The 16,514-nt window shown below is 38.0% G+C and overlaps 1 protein-coding gene and 1 long non-coding RNA gene across 5 annotated transcripts in view; one reads left to right on the plus strand and one right to left on the minus strand.

The window, feature by feature from the left end:
* The window catches only part of LOC127846476 (trans-1,2-dihydrobenzene-1,2-diol dehydrogenase-like), a 277,064-nt gene that overhangs the window by 28,984 nt on the left and 231,566 nt on the right, over positions 1-16,514 (minus strand). The gene's annotated exons all lie outside the window — the stretch shown is intronic.
* On the plus strand, positions 12,529-16,023 carry LOC127846481 (uncharacterized). The gene is made up of 3 exons (XR_008033520.1): positions 12,529-13,559; positions 14,129-14,253; positions 14,602-16,023. It is a non-coding gene; the product is annotated as an uncharacterized LOC127846481 (long non-coding RNA).

The raw sequence follows: 16,514 nt of genomic DNA on the forward strand, positions 1-16,514 counted from the left end.
TTTACTTACTGCATGCCATCGTGCCTCAAAAATGTAATCTACTTTCCATACTTTTTATTAAGTACTGGTAATAAAACTGTAAATGCATTAAACATTTATCATTTTAATTGCATTTTATATTGAATTACAGTGATATTAATGTTCATTGTATTTAAATTTATGGTTTTGCGTATCTTTCCGAGCTTCCATTCGCCTAAGTGGGAGGTAAGGCTAGCCTTCGCAATTAATTATTTGCAAATTCTCGTTCCAAGATGGTGACCCTAGCTTATCATATTCAATGATTATTTTCGTGTTGTCGGTATTGTCTTGTATTGCATTTTGCCTTTAATAAAAAAGCGGATATTTATGTTTGGTGAATTACGAACGAAGAAGCGAGTTTATGATGCCGGAGCTTGTGAATACTCACATGCCTACGCGAAACGGGTTTCCAGTCATACTGCTACACGTTCACATACGCGAAACAATATTTGAAGAAAATTAAGTTCAATGAGATTAGACGATTAAATCACTGATAATCAAATGCAAGTTGACACCAAACCTCTAAAGCAACGACACAACAGCAGATTATCTACTTAAATACCCGTCAACTAAATGAATAAGCGTACGAAATTACATTAACGAGAACGAGGGTGCCATTGAAATTAAATGACGGTGGCCTTGGCTAATGAGATTAATACTAATACGATACATTTGTGTCGGCCATAGAGACAACGGACTAATTGAAAGCTTTAACTATGCAAAAACAAGACATACAGATGATACAGTACCGAGCGCAAATGATAGTAGAGTTCTCAACTCAATTGCAAAATTATGAATTTCGGCAGATTATGTTGTTATCGAAATATTTTATCATTTTCGTTGTTTTGCAATCAATAGAGCTAAAAAAAAGTGTTAATACTACTTCTCACACTATTGCAGGGAGATGTATACAGATGCATTATTTTTTTACATTCAAACGCTCTAATAAATTTATTTGAAAACTAACAGCCTAGATGTGTGCTTAATCACTTATGGAAACTTTACTTTTTTGCGATTTTAACGACTGTAATATACAAATCATTCAGTCATTTTCGATGTCAAAATTTGCATCAAAATTATCGAGTTATCAGCATTCGCTGTCAGTGCAAAATTTCCACATTTATTTGAAAGATCGCACACATGTTAACAAACACCACAGAGCAAAACGCAGAGATTTCCACATTTAAACTCCAAACAAGAAGTTAAACACTGTGATTAAAAAGATGAAAGTTTAGCACACGCACCCCCCCCCCCCCCTCACGCACACACATACAAATAAAAAATCATGGACCGCCCCTGATATCAAGTAAATATATTTATCGAATATATTCAAAATACGAGCATAAATTTACATTTGCTTATTGCTTTTGACTTCTTTATTGCGACCTATTTATACTAGATATATACCGCTTCATACTATGTAACATGAGGGATACCAGTAGCAGTTATTACCAGTAATAATTCTGTTCTCATAAAACACCCACGTTTTGTATAAACGAGTCGTGTTATTGCCTTAAAATCGTCAAAGTATTTATCTAGGCTAACTGACCACACAAAGAGGAAGTTATGCATTCGTATCGCGCGTGCTCTTTATTGTGGTTAGGTTATGTCGCGTATCATACTTACATAACTGAATGCTAATGTTATTAAGCTTTTTCTATGTTTTATGTTTTATGTTGATCACAATGTCAATGGATGTCTCATTAGAATATATAACAATAGAATGTTTATTATTAATTAATTGAACACATTTGATCTGTTGCATCGTTTATATAAGAGGTAATGACTACTTTTGACAGAAGTGACATCTTCACAAAAAACGTCACCATCACAGGCCTACTTGTTTTCGTCTGCAGATCTACATGGGCTCAAGATTGCAGCATTATACACGCTCGGTGGGTACCAGTTCGTTATTTTGTCGTTGTAGCCAATTATGTTGCCATTTTTGACGATGCTGGAACAGCGTCGTCCAAGGTTTCATAACCAGTAGAACAAATTCTCACAATGGCGGCCTATGTAAAAGACAGAGCCAGTCCGATTGAGATAACTCGATTTTTCAGTTACTTCCCTTTTGCATACGCCACTGCGTAGGAGCATTGATAACATTCTCCTAGCAGAGTTGTCGTTCGTGTTTGAACATTCAACAATGGCCGCCTTAATGAGAGTCTCGATTCAAAACTTTCTTTCTGCAAACATTGGCTTGTTTCGCTATTTAGAAGCTGTCATTTTGGATATATGAATTATTTATTCACTAAATCTCCGCTTATTACAACAATAGTTGGAATACGAAGGATATATACTCGATGTGAATGAAGGACTTTGTGAATCGTAACAGCTTGACACGGCAAAACTGGCATACTGATTTCTGGTATTTGTAGTTATCAATATAAATCACATTGTGCTTTATAAATTGTATTCGAGCATTTTGCGACTTATTGAATGACTATATGATACCCGATATCAACATTTCATCGGGGATTTGCAGATCACCAAGCGGTCCTGAGATTCAACATTGATTTCAAACTCTTTACTGGTTAGTACTCTTTCTTAGTGTTAGTACTTTTTATCATTTTTAAGTTAAATGAACTGTGTCACAGTAAAAGAGACATTAAGGCGATTGTGGCCAGTTTGGATCTAGATCAGCCAGCAGTCGCTTGAAAGCTGTTTGCTTAAAAGCGTTTTTCTGACAATAACAAATAATTCAATTGTATACTGATTTGACTGCGCTTTTCCTGTGACCTGGCTCAAATAACAGAATTGTCATTAATCAAATTATTTATTTCGAACATTAATCAATTGTTTTTCTTGTCCCTCGGGATCAATGACTCCAGCACTTTCCTGTTGAGAATTGAATACTGCTAAAGGCGATGCTAGGGGGCGTGAGAGATGTTGCACCTTCAAGTATCGCTCGATTGTTCATTGTCGTCTCGGGTACTATGTACATGTACCCCGGGTACTCTTAAGTATACTTACATGTATCCCGGGTACGGTAAATATACTAAAATGTACCCGGGACATTTAACCTTAAATCAGTCGTTGTCGACTATTTTTTGTAATAATTATATATACACATTTATGTCAATTTTCTGTAGAATGGCCTCTATATTATCGGAACACATACTCAAAAAGCATGTTGATGCAGTGTTTTTTGAAGAGAAGTGTGTTTAAGATAATCGGTTGCGCCGACATCGGATTTTGGGCGCGAATACAACTCTGGTACATTCTAATATGGACCGAATACAATTACGTTTATTTACCGTACCTGGGGTACATGTAAGTATACTTAGAGTACCCAGGGTACATGCAGGTATACTTAAGAGTACCCGGGGTACATGTAAGTAGTACCAGAGCCGACAATGACCAATCAAGCTGCATTATCCCTCATGAACCGACTCAAAAAACCGAGTCAGCAATATTTGACTTAATTTTTGGTTTTGTTGCTCTCGAGGGATCGAAAATTTCAGAATCTTCCTAAAAGCCCTACGTGTTTGATCCCAAGAAGTGACATTGAAAACTAGCATTCTTTGTTATCTAAAAGGTTGCTAAACCTAATTTACAATGATAATGTGAATTTTCTCTCACATGATGTTCATCAGTCATATATATAAAAACTTACAGCAGTAGTAAACAATTGGACAATAATTAATGAACGCATCTTTCATTTGTCTTTGACACTTTGATTTTGACATGGCCTAGATTTAAATATGTGACTAGACTTTACCAGCACTCTTGTAACAGAGCTAAAGTTTAAATGTACCATTGAAGATCGCCTAAATCCAGATTTGCTATTATAGACGTTTGGAAAGTTTTAAGGGTGTGACAAGTAAGCAAAAATTGGTCATTACCCAGAGGCCACAACTGATCTATGACTGTATTAAAACAAGAAAATCAGTGCCTGATTTAGATTTCCTTAGATAGTTCAATAAAAACTAATTTCATAAGCCTGTTAACAGTTTAACGGTAATGCTACCAATGTGTCACACCAGGGCCTTGAATTTGAAATCTAGGACATGCATGGTCATTTCTTCATGAAATCAGGACACACAATTGTATTTTAAGTCCTTAATTGACCTGGCTATAGTTCTCAGATTATTATAAGCTCAATCAGTATATTTTTATCATTATTTATGCTTTGTGTACTGTAAACATATTCACAATCATGCAGTTACATGATAGCATTAAATAATATCAAAGGTACCCATACTATAAAGGTCATTGACAAAGCCTATGGTCAAAATGTGAACACATTGAGTGTAATCGCCCTCTCGTGCCAGCAAAAACAACACGTTGACAGGTTGTCATTTTTGACAGTTCTACTTTCACTTTCATTTTGTGATATCAAACTATTAACAATTATGTGGCTGAAAAAATATCGCCATTGCTTTTTGACGATGCTGGAACAGCGTCGTCCAAGGTTTCATAACCAGAAGAAAAATTTCTCACAATGGCGACCTATGTAAAAGACCGAGCAAGTCCGATTGAGATAACTCGATTTTTCAGTTACTTCCCTTTTGCATTCGCCACTGCGTAGGAGATTGCACGTCATTGATTACATTCTCCTAGCAGAGTTGTCGTTCATGTTTCAACATTCAACAAAGGCCGCCCCCATGAGAGTCTCGAGTCAAAACTTTCTTACTGCATAAATTGGCTTGTTTCGCTATTTAGAAGCTGTCATTTATGATATATGAATTATTTATTCACTAAATCTCCGCTAATGACAACAAAGGATGGAATTCGAAGGATATATTCGATGTGAATGGATCACTTTCTATGGCTTCGCCCAAGAGAGACTTGATAACACTCGTGTCAAAACTTTCTTACAGCTTAAATCGGCTTGTTTCGCTATTTAGTAATGCAACAATTAATGGAATTCGAAGGATATATTCAATGTGAATGAAACACTTTCTGGATCTCGACAGCTTGACAAGGCAAAACTGGCATACTGATGATACTGGTATTTTTAGTTATCAATTTAAGTCACATTTTGCTTTATAAATTTTGTTTAAGCATATTGCGACTTATTGAATGGCTATGATACCCGATATCAACATGTCAAGCTGTCCTGAAATACAACATTTAATACAAACTCTTTAGTCAAATTACTGGTAAGTATGAATTCTTTCTTCTTTCTATTTAAGTAGTTGATGTCATTACAGTCCAAATAATTAGACGTAATTTACCGTTTAGTCCATGTATATTGACCTCATATTTATAGGAGTAGATATTATGTTAAAAGGGGCCTTTTCACAGATTTTGACATGTTTTGAAGTAAGTCATTAAATGCTTTATATTGATAAATGTAAACATTGGATATTAAAAGCTCCAGTTAAAAATCCAGAATAACATTCTTTTAAAAAAGTAGTCCGCAGCAGGGCTCGAACCAGTGACCTCCATAGTCCTGGAGTAAAAACGCATTATCCTGCTCGACTATTCTGGCAAGTATAAATGGTTGACGTATTTTATACCTAGTATAAGCAATCTTCGTAGTTTCACACAATTAAACAACAACATAACTCTCCAAATTATTCAATCGTTTCGCGTTGCAACGCTTTATAATTTTTAAATCGTTAAAAGATGCGTATAATGGCTATATTAGACCATGGTAAATGTTCAGTAATACTGTTTCCTACAAATAACATAACTAAAATGAAAATTTGCAAATCCGATACAACTTTTTTCAATTTTTGTCAATTTACCAAAACGTGAAAAGATCCCTTTAAAGGGGCCTTTTCACAGATTTTGGCATTTTTTTAACTTATTCATTAAATGCTTTATATTGATAAATGTAAACATTGGATCATAAAAGCTCCAGTAAAAAATCAAGAAAAAAATTAAAAAAAGGAAAAGAACATTGCCCGGAGCAGGTTTCGAACCAGTGGCCCCTGGAGTCCTGCCAGAGTCCTGAAGTAAAAACGCTTTAGCCTACTGAGCTATTCCGCCGAGTACACATTCTTGACGTATTTTATACCTAATATAAGCAATCTTCGTAGTTTCACAAAATTTAACGACAAAAACAGAACTCTTCAAATGTTTCAATCGTTTCGCGTTGCAACGCTTTATAATTTTTAGGTTTTAAAATCGTCAAAAGATGCATATAATGGCTATATTAGAGCATGGTTAATGTTCAGTATTACTGTTTCCTCACAAATATCATAACTAAAACGAAAACTTACGAATCTGAAACAACTTTTTTCAATTTTGTCAATTTACCAAAGCGTGAAAAGATCCCTTTAAAGTTAAATGAACAATATCCCAGTAAAAGAGACATTGAGGCGATTGTGGCCAGTTTAGATCCAGTTCAGCCTGCAGTTGCTTGAAAGCTGTTTGCTTAAGAGCGGTTTCTGAGAATGACAACTAGTTTAATTGGATACATATTAGACTGCCCTTTTCCTGTGACCTGGCTAATTAAATTCAGAAGCCTGGTAACAGTTTAACGTTAATGTTACCAATGTGTCAGACCAGGGCCTGGATTTTGAAATCTAGGACATGCATGGTCAGAAGATGTCATCAAAGATTATACATTTTTTTCAAACACATACAAATGCATACAAATATAAATAGTAAAATGCACCAAGTCAGAAGGCATTTGACTTCGGCTGGTGCCTTGGCACACCAGGTGTTTCGGTTGCAATAGTTTGATGGACTCACTACTTGGATGTGTAGTAACATTATTTACAGTATATCAAACAGTATTTAGCATGAACCAATGATTTTTTCAAACATAAATTATTGATGTAAAATGCTTGAAGGAATAATAGTTAAGGTTTAAGAAAGCATTTTCTTTTTGTTTTAAAGGATATTTTTGAAAATTATATTTTTCATGATTTTTTTGGCAACAAGGGGTAATGCATTTTTTAAAAATGTGATTAATTTTCTGACAAGAAACTAATACCATGAGTAGCATGAAACAATATTTTTTTTAAACATTTGTAATTGATGAAAAATGATTGCAAAAATAATATCTAAGGTCATATAAAGCATTTGTATGCCCCCCTTCGAAGAAGAGGGGGCTTATTGCTTTGCACATGTCGGTCGGTCTGTTGGTCTGTCGCTCCGTCCACCAGGTGGTTTTCCGGATGATAACTCAAGATCGCTTGGGCCTAAGATCATGAAACTTCATAGGTACATTGATCATGACTCGCAGATGACCCCTTTTGATTTTCAGGTCACTAGGTCAAAGGTCAAGGTCACATTGACAAAAACATATTCACACAATGGCTGTCGCTACAACGGAGAGCCCATATAGGGGGCATGCATGTTTTACAAACAGCCCTTGTTTATTTTATTTTAATAGGTTACTCTGAAAATTCTATTTTTCATGATTTTTTTTTGCAACAAGGTGTTATGAAATTTAAAAAATGTTACGGGATTTTAGACCAAAACTGTACTATGATAATACTATGATGCACTTCGCCAAAACATTTATAATTATATTGTTTATTCTTGAAAATGTATTTCCCATATTCACTAAAATAACACTTTTGATCAGAAAATTCATATATAATGATGTTTACTTTTATTTTCAAGAATCATTATGCCTCTTTTTAGTTGTATTTAGCCACAAGTCAGCCACTTAAGGGTTATATGTTGCCTTTCTTTTACTAAATGCAAAATAATTCTACACGTTGAGACATTCATAAAATATTTTATGTCTTTACAACACCGACAGGCTAATAAATTTATATATCAAGTACTTCCATACTAACAGGACCATTCTAGGTGGGCAACCTAGCAACCTTGATTTGTTCATATCTTCCTATCAATCTGTTATATGTGTTATGAGTCATTTGTTCGGAGAACATTTAATGTTTGTAATAACTTTTAAATAATTCAATGTTCAAAGTGATTTTGTTATTGACCGATAACCCAACGTACTGATTAAAAGGGAATATTTTATTAATTATTTGCATTTTATCTTTCATGAGAAATATTTGCCTAAATGTTTTTCAAACTATAGAGAAATCTATATACAATTAATAATTGACGACGTTTAACAAAAAAAGGAATAGTAAAATGGTTTCCGGATGATAACTCAAGAACGCTTATGCCTAGGATCATGAAACTTCATAGGTGCATTGATCATGACTCAAAGATGATTCCTATCAATTTTCAGGTCACTAGGTCAAAGGTCAAGGTCACAGTGACCCGAAATAGTAAAATGGTTTCCGGATGATAACTCAAGAACGCTTATGCCTAGGATCATGAAACTTGATAGGTAGATTGATCATGACTCGCAGTTGACCACTATTGATTTTCAGGTCACTATATCAAACATCAAGGTCACGGTGACCTGAAATAGTAAAATGGCTTCCTGATAAAAACTCAAGAACACTTATGCCTAGGATCATGAAACTTCATGTGTACATTGATCATGACTCGCAGATGACCACTTTTGATTTTGAGGTCACTAGGTCAAGGTCACAGTGACCCGAAATAGTTAAATGGTTTCCGGATGATAACTCAAGAACGCTTATGCCTAAGATCATGAAACTTCATAGGTTCATTGATCATGACTCGCAAATGAACCCTATTGAATTTCAGGTCACTAGGTCAAAGGTCAAGTTCACGGTGACCCGAAATAGTAAAATGGTTTCCGGATGGTAACTCAGAACGCTTATGCCTAGGATATGAAATTTCATAGATACATTGATCATGACTCGCATAAATTATGACCCCATTTGAGGTCACTAGGTCAAAAGTCAAGGTCACGGTGACCCGATATAGTTAAATGGTTTCCGGATGATAATTCAAGAACGCTTATGCCTAGGATCATGAAACTTCATAAATACATTAATCATGACTCGCAGATGAACCCTATTTAATTTCAGGTCACTATGTCAAGGTCAAGGTCACGGTGACCCGAAATAGTAAAAATGGTTTCAGGATGATAACTCAAGAACGTTTATGCCTAGGATCATGAAACTATATAGGTACATTGATCATGACTCACAGATGACCTCTAATGATTTTCAGGTCACTATGTCAAAGGTCAAGGTCACAGGATCATGAAACTTTATAGGTACATTGATCATGACTCGCAGATGACCCCTATTGATGTTCAGGTCATTAGGTCAAAGGTCAAGGTCACAGTGAGTCAAAACAGTTTAATGATTTCCGGATGATAACTCAAGAATGCTTACGTCTTGGATCATGAAAATTCATAGGTACATTGATCATGACTTGCAGATTACCCCTATTGATGTATAGGTCACTAGGTCAAAGGTCAAGGTCAAAGTGACTCAAAGCAGTAAAATAGTATCCAGATGATATCTCAAAAATGCTTACGCCTAGGACCATTATACTTTATAGGTACATTGATCATGACTGGTATATAACCCTTATTGATTTTCATATCACTTGGTCAAAGGTCAAGGTCACAGTGACTCATAACAGTATTGTAAGCCGAGCGGTATCGACGATGTTGCATTTTATTTATTCAGAACTCAAACGCATTAAAAAGAAGTCAGGATGGTTTCTGTAACTATTTATTTATTAGGGCAGAAGCTTAACGTTTGCCATATAAACAGTACTATGAGTGGTTAATTAAACAACAAGTATGATATTAACTATTTGAACAGCAGTTCAGATTAAATAAAGCGATGAAATCAGTCGTCACTCTTTATAGTTATTCTAAATAGTATTTAATGCAGATGCAACATGTCAGTTAGAACTAGTCAGAACTATGACGTACAGATGTAGATTAAACGTAGGTAAGTGAGTCGTATATGTTAGTGTTTACCTTTGTTGGCTTTTGACATCTTAAATGGGTTGTTAAGTAATGAGCGACTATTCTGGGTCAAGTCACTACTGACTAGTGAGTTACGACTGACTTCATCATCAACCACAGCTCTATTTATAAGCAGTTGCTGAGGCTGGGCGTTGCTGGCGACCAATCAGAGCCAGACTTTCATGAAAGTATTTAACTATGTAAAACGGTTTAAGCAACATCAACAACATTTGCATTAACAGCATTGCAAGTCTAACAAGAAAGCATTACATCAATAAAAAGCTCAGAAAATATTATGCATAACTATACAATGCTTTCATTACATTTCTCAATCATAATAATAATATTTCATCTAACACATAGTGAAAGCAATGCGAAAGCATTGCGCGAAAATACTTGAAATAGTTCCCCACCAGCATTAATATCTGACAGGACTACTAACTGTATAAGTAACATTGTAACAATAAAACAGTTAACAGGTCATAATACTACACATAAACATTGGGAAAACACATTTCTTCGATAAGATATAACTTATTCGCGTAGAATTAACTTGCTATGTCATAACCTTCGACATTGCAAATGGCGGACATTTTGGAACATTTAACCCGCGTTCGATTCAATGCTGGCGATTCAAATTACAAGTAATGGATATTCAATAATGGAGAAAGCATTAACTGGATTTAACAAACATTTGATAATGGTTGTTAAACCAGATAACAACAAGGAAAATTTGGATTATTAAAGTTAAACAGGTAAGGCATTCTTAAGTGTACATATTTCGGACGTGTATAGTATTCGGATACAGGGTATTACACTTCCCCCACCTTAAAGACATAAACTTCTCCTGAAGTTTGAAGTAAAAATTTAAACTTACAGATATATACAAATTTGAAATGAAAGAATAACAATTACTGAACAATTAACACATTAATAACAATGCATAAATAACACTACATTTCTGTTTCAGGTACAATCAAGTCTTCTCAGTGCTTTGATTTCAGACACAGTTTATGAAGCTCACCCTAGTTTGCAGACTCAAGAACAATTATGCAAGAACTAGTATCACGTAAATGTATTTGTTTTACCCAATTAAAGGTTACGTTCTTTAACAAAAAAAAAGTCAATAAAAGTTATTTATTGAAAACAGAATATCTCAAAATATTATTTTAAAACACTTAATTACACATAAACATTTAATCAATTACCATACTTACAATATAGTATGAGCTCATACTTTAAACTCACACACAATAATGTCTATGCAAATAATTAATCAATTTTGAAATGTCAGTTCGCGAGGCATCAGCAAACTGGCACATGGCATCAGAGATCACAGGCAGGATTGGAACGAAACGTCAGAAGGCAGGAACAGAGCATCAGGACAGCAACAGGGCATCAGGGTCTTTGGCAGGGCGTCGGTTAACTGTCAGGGCAGCAAGGCAACAGGACATCGGAATCAGGGCAGCAAGGTAGCAGGACATCAAAATCAGGGCAGCAAGGTAACAGGACATCGGAATCAGGGCAGCAAGGTAACAGGACATCGGAATCAGGGCAGCAAGGCAACAGGACATCAAAATCAGGGCAGCAAGGTAACATAATGGTTTTATTCAGACGTTAGCCTCAATGGGACGGCAGCAAACTTCACCATGTCCACAGGACTTAAAGGTTGAAGACATTCAAGAAACTGCTTCTGGAATTCCTTTGGGAAGGTACTTATCCCAAGAGCAATGTCCCGAACTGTTTTGAAGTTGAAGAAAATCATTTGTGTGTCCTTGTTTGGAGGAATCATGGCTCCAGTCAGTGAAAGATAGCTGTATTTATACAAAAGGACTTGGCGCTGGATCGGGTGAATTCCGCTTGCCATTTCCAGCGCACCAGCAGCATACTCAGTGAGGACACCCTTTTCTTCTGGTGAAAATGATGTCCAATTCTTTGGTGGCCACGATAGACAGGGGGTCAGATGAATGCTTTCATCAGGGACCAGACTCCATTCTCTGGGTGCTGGAGGGAGGACTGGCATATTTCCAGTAGACAAGAGGCTTCGAGCCATTTGTTGCAGGTCGTTATTTTTAGGAGTGGGGATGTAGATGGGGGCTGAAGGAGAGGAAGGAACAGTTGGTGGTGCGAAGCGGACTCTTGCTTGTACGGGCCTGAAGGATGTCATCGTTGTAGGATGATAACTTGGCGTTGCACATGATGATGGGACGTAGAGTAAGGGAGTACTGCAGTCTGGAGGTGGTCTGTAAAACAACGGAGATACTTGGGGAATGGTCGCAGCAGCAGTTGTACTGGAGTATGTGGTAGTTGTGTGAGTGCTGGAGGCTGCATGGACATTTGTTGAAGGGGTAGTATTCTCAAGGTCGATTGGTGAAGGAGATCCTAGAGAACAAGGTGATGGTGTTTTCAGATCATGCAAGGATGATGTTGATGATTGACTACGATCTGAAACAGGTGAGACAGGTTGCGGAATAGGGGTGATGGATGGGGTCTTCGATGGATGTGTAGGTGGGTGAGAAGGCGGCAGTGGACTGGCACAAATCTTCTTGGCTATGTGGGTTGTATGGATTGGGAGGGACCTCTTCAATGTGTAGGGCATCTGACGGACTGTGGTTAGATCATTTGCGTCGATGGCAAGCAGTTTGGGGATGTGTTTCCGTGCTTCGTCATCAGGACACAATTCAAACTTTGCAGCAGGTGGGGCGATAAACATTTCTACGGTTGTAGCGGAGAGGGTCACAATTCTCCCTATCACCTCGGGTCTACTACGAGCCTTTTGAAGCAGCCTGACCTGATAGAGGTGGGTTTCCGATGAAACGAAAATCTTGACGGCCCCATTCGAAATGTCGATAGATTTCAAGATGAGGGGGAAGGACAGTGGTAAAGTGGTGGACGAAGGAGTCTTGGAGTGGTCAGTGGTTTTCTGAGATGAAGAGGCGATCACTGATGATGATGAAATCTGGGGATTGGTGGAGGTGGACTTGGCAAGCTGCCAACCTGTCATCCAATGTGAGGCCCCAGGGGTGCGACCAGTGCACCACTGGGCAACACTCTTCATGGCGAACTGGGCTTCTAGGGACGTGAATACAGACACAGCAACAAAAAGTTCCATGTACTGTGCTGGCACCTTGGAGAAGTAGAAACAGTTGGCTGCTGTCAGGGTTCGTGGGGGCAAGGAGTGGTAGACTTCAAGATGCTGATGTTGGGTATGCCTGCTGAGATCCGCGGGATAACGGAAGAGATGCTCAGCCTTAATGCACCATGGACACAGCAATTCGCAGGACTGGTGCGCTTTGATGGTGTGGTGCACCACATCCCGGTGACAAGTAAATATTTCGTAGCAGTAACTACATTTGTGGATGGTCTTGCCTGCAATATACAAAACATTCAAGGTTTCTAATATGGTGTTGCCTGTAGTGTGATATATGATACCAACATAACATTGTTATATATTTATATGTAAATAATAGACTACCAAATTTTAATCCTAAATTGTTTGTATTAAACAAAAACAACTGAATCCATCGCCATTAAATATGAATGCTGTTATGTACAACTATCCCTGTTTTAAAAGCTTTCCTAGCTTTATTGTATCCATCCAGAGGACTCTTTCCTTATAATAAAAAAAATCTGTTCTTAAACCCTAGATCTTGTATTAACATTGTTTTCTATCTATTGTTGATTCCAGGAAATAAAACGCATTGCGGACCTCACGTCTACGCAATCTCATTGCAAAAATGAAAAGCCTCGTACAAAACTTAAGACAAATCTCCTGTGGTTGATCAGGCCACTGAATTGTCGTCCGGACTATCAGGTAACTTTACACAAGCATAAAAAATTATTCTCCTACAGGAATCAACAACACACAATATTCAATGAAAATACATTAGAGTTTAGATCGACTCATCTCTAACAACTTTAAAGAGTTCCTGGATATAAGGATATGTTGTATGCATCTATGATGAACATCAGTCATTTGTAAACATGGATTATGGATTAAAAAAATATTGTGGTTTAAAACTGTTAAAGAGGCCTGATTGTGCTAATAAATAATATTATAATAATTCTTGGTTGTCATGTGAACATCTATTGTGTTTTTCTTTGGTCAATTAACCAACTTGGTAGGTTTGTGCACTTGTATGCCGTTAGACGGTCAATGTGAATTGACTTAATTGGTCCGCTGGCAGAAGACTTGATTAGATAAACGAGGTCATCTATCCTTTTGACTATCATGTATGGGCCCTTACAATTAGCTCCCAGTTTAGTACAGACTCCAGGTTTCCGAGAGGTGTCATGAACCCATACAGCATCACCTGTTTTGAAAGCTCTACTCTTGGCTGTAAGGTCATAATGGCGTTTCCGATACTCTTGTTTCTGTTTCAGGCTGACCCGAGCAAGCGAGTGGATTTCTTCAAGCTGCTCACGAAGCTCTTTCACGTAGTCATCTGTGGCCTCCAAGTCAGTGTTGCCCGAGTCTTGCGGTGGAAGACCGATGAATGCCTGAACAGGTAATACGACATCCCTTCCATAAACCATTTTGTTTGGGGTTTGACCAGTTGTTTTATGGGTACTTGATCTGTAAGCCATCATAACTTGAGGCAAATACTCATCCCATAGTTTTTGATTTGTTTGACAATACATGCTAAGCATGGTCCCTAGTGTGCGATTGAATCTTTCCACTGAAGCATTTGACTGTGGATGCATAGGAGTTGAAAAAGTGTGATGCATTTGAAGTTACTTGCACATTTCTGCAAATAATTTGGACACAAAGTTTGTGCCTCTGTCTGTGTGAATTTGTAATGGGACACCAAATCTGCTGACATAATTATTCACAAACGTTTTTGCTACTGTTTCAGCAAGCTGATCCGGGATGGCTATGGCCTCTGTCCAATGAGTGAACAAATCAGAGATCACTAGAACATACGTGTTGCCTTTTTCGCTGCGAGGCAGAGGACCTAGAATGTCAAGAGCGACTCTTTCTAGAGGGGCGAGGACAGGCTGAGAACCAAGTGGAGCCTTCTTTGGCTTAGGTGGTTTTCGGGCGCCACAGCTGTGACATTGACTGCAATATTTTTCCACATCGGTAGTCATACCAGGCCAATAAAAAGTCTGGCGGAGTTTATCAAGCATCTTGTCAGTACCCAAATGTGCTGAGGAAGGAATGTCGTGCATGTACCTCATCAACTCCTGGCGCCTTATTGCAGGTACAATGACCTGGCGTGAAGATTTGTTCTTCTCAAACCAAGAACGCATTAGACATCCATCAGTGATAGAAAGCCGGTCCCACATTCGCCAGAGACTTTTGACACACTCACTCTGAGTTGAGATTTGTTGCCAAGAAGGGCGGATAGATGACCTTTCTAGTGACTGTATTATGAAGAGCAGCGAAGGATCTAACTTTTGTTGTGAATTGATATCACCCAAGGACCACTGTTGAACTGGGTAGGATGTCTGTTTGAAGACAATCAATGGATCATTCTGACTTCTTGTGATCATTCGCACAGTGTCAGTGTTAACCACTGGAGATGTTTCTTCTCCACATGGAGTGTCGTCATTTATCAAGTTTTCATGTGTGAAAGTCTCCGTGATCCCTTGTTGTTTGGCACACCTACTGCATGGAGCTCGTGACAAGGCATCTGCATTCCTATGTTGTGTCCCGGGCCGATGTACAACAGTGAAATCGTATGTTCCCAAGATCTGTAACCATCTGGCGACCTGACCTGTTGGCTGTTTTAGGTTGCGCATCCAAGACACAGCTGCATTGTCAGTCCTTACAAGAACAGACTGCCCATAGAGAAAATGATGAAAGGCGTTGAAGGCGTTTAATACAGCGAGAAGTTCTTTTCGAGTCACACAGTACTGTTGCTCATGTATGTTGAGGCTTTTGCTGTGATAGGCAATCACAACCTCCTTGTCATTTTGTAGTTGTGACAAGACAGCACCCGTTGCAAAGTCGCTTGCGTCAGTGTCGAGGACAAACGGGGCGTCATGGACTGGATATCCGAGAATGGGTGATGTCGTCAGTGAGGTTTTGAGGTGCTGAAAAGCACGCTCGCATTCCTCAGTCCAATGAAAAGCAGTACCCTTGTCAGATATTTTATGCAGGGGCCTTGCAATTTGTGCAAAACCAGACACAAATCGACGGTAGTATGAGCATAGTCCAAGAAAAGATTTGACCTCCTTGACATTTCTTGGAGTTGACCAATCTCTCACAGCTGATATCTTTGCTGGATCGGTGGCAACACCTTCTTCCGAAACTAAGTGCCCAAGAAATTTAACTTGCTTCTGAAAAAAGATACATTTTGAGGGTTTACATTTCAAGCCTGCATTTTTGAGCCGTTGAAAGATTTTTTCCAGTCGCTCAAGGCCCTGATGGACTGACTTGGATGGGACAATGATATCGTCCATATACAATAAGCATTCAACCCATTGCAAACCCCTCAGAACATTTTCCATGAGGCGCTCAAAAGTAGCCGGGGCATTTACCAGACCAAACGACATTAATGTAAATTGATACAATCCCATTGTGGTTGTGAAAGCAGTTTTCTCTTTATCTTTCTCATCCATAGCCACCTGCCAATATCCTGAGTTAAGATCTAATGAGGAGAAGAAACGAGAACCAGAGAGGGCATCAATGCAGTCGTCAACACGAGGTAGAGGATAGGCATCCTTTATGGTGACTTCATTGAGTTTGCGATAGTCAACACAGAACCTACAACTGCCATCTTTCTTTGTGACCAATACGATAGGCGATGCCCATGGGCTAGAG

Source organism: Dreissena polymorpha, chromosome 9, assembly GCF_020536995.1.
Source record: "Dreissena polymorpha isolate Duluth1 chromosome 9, UMN_Dpol_1.0, whole genome shotgun sequence".
Taxonomy (NCBI): domain Eukaryota; kingdom Metazoa; phylum Mollusca; class Bivalvia; order Myida; family Dreissenidae; genus Dreissena; species Dreissena polymorpha.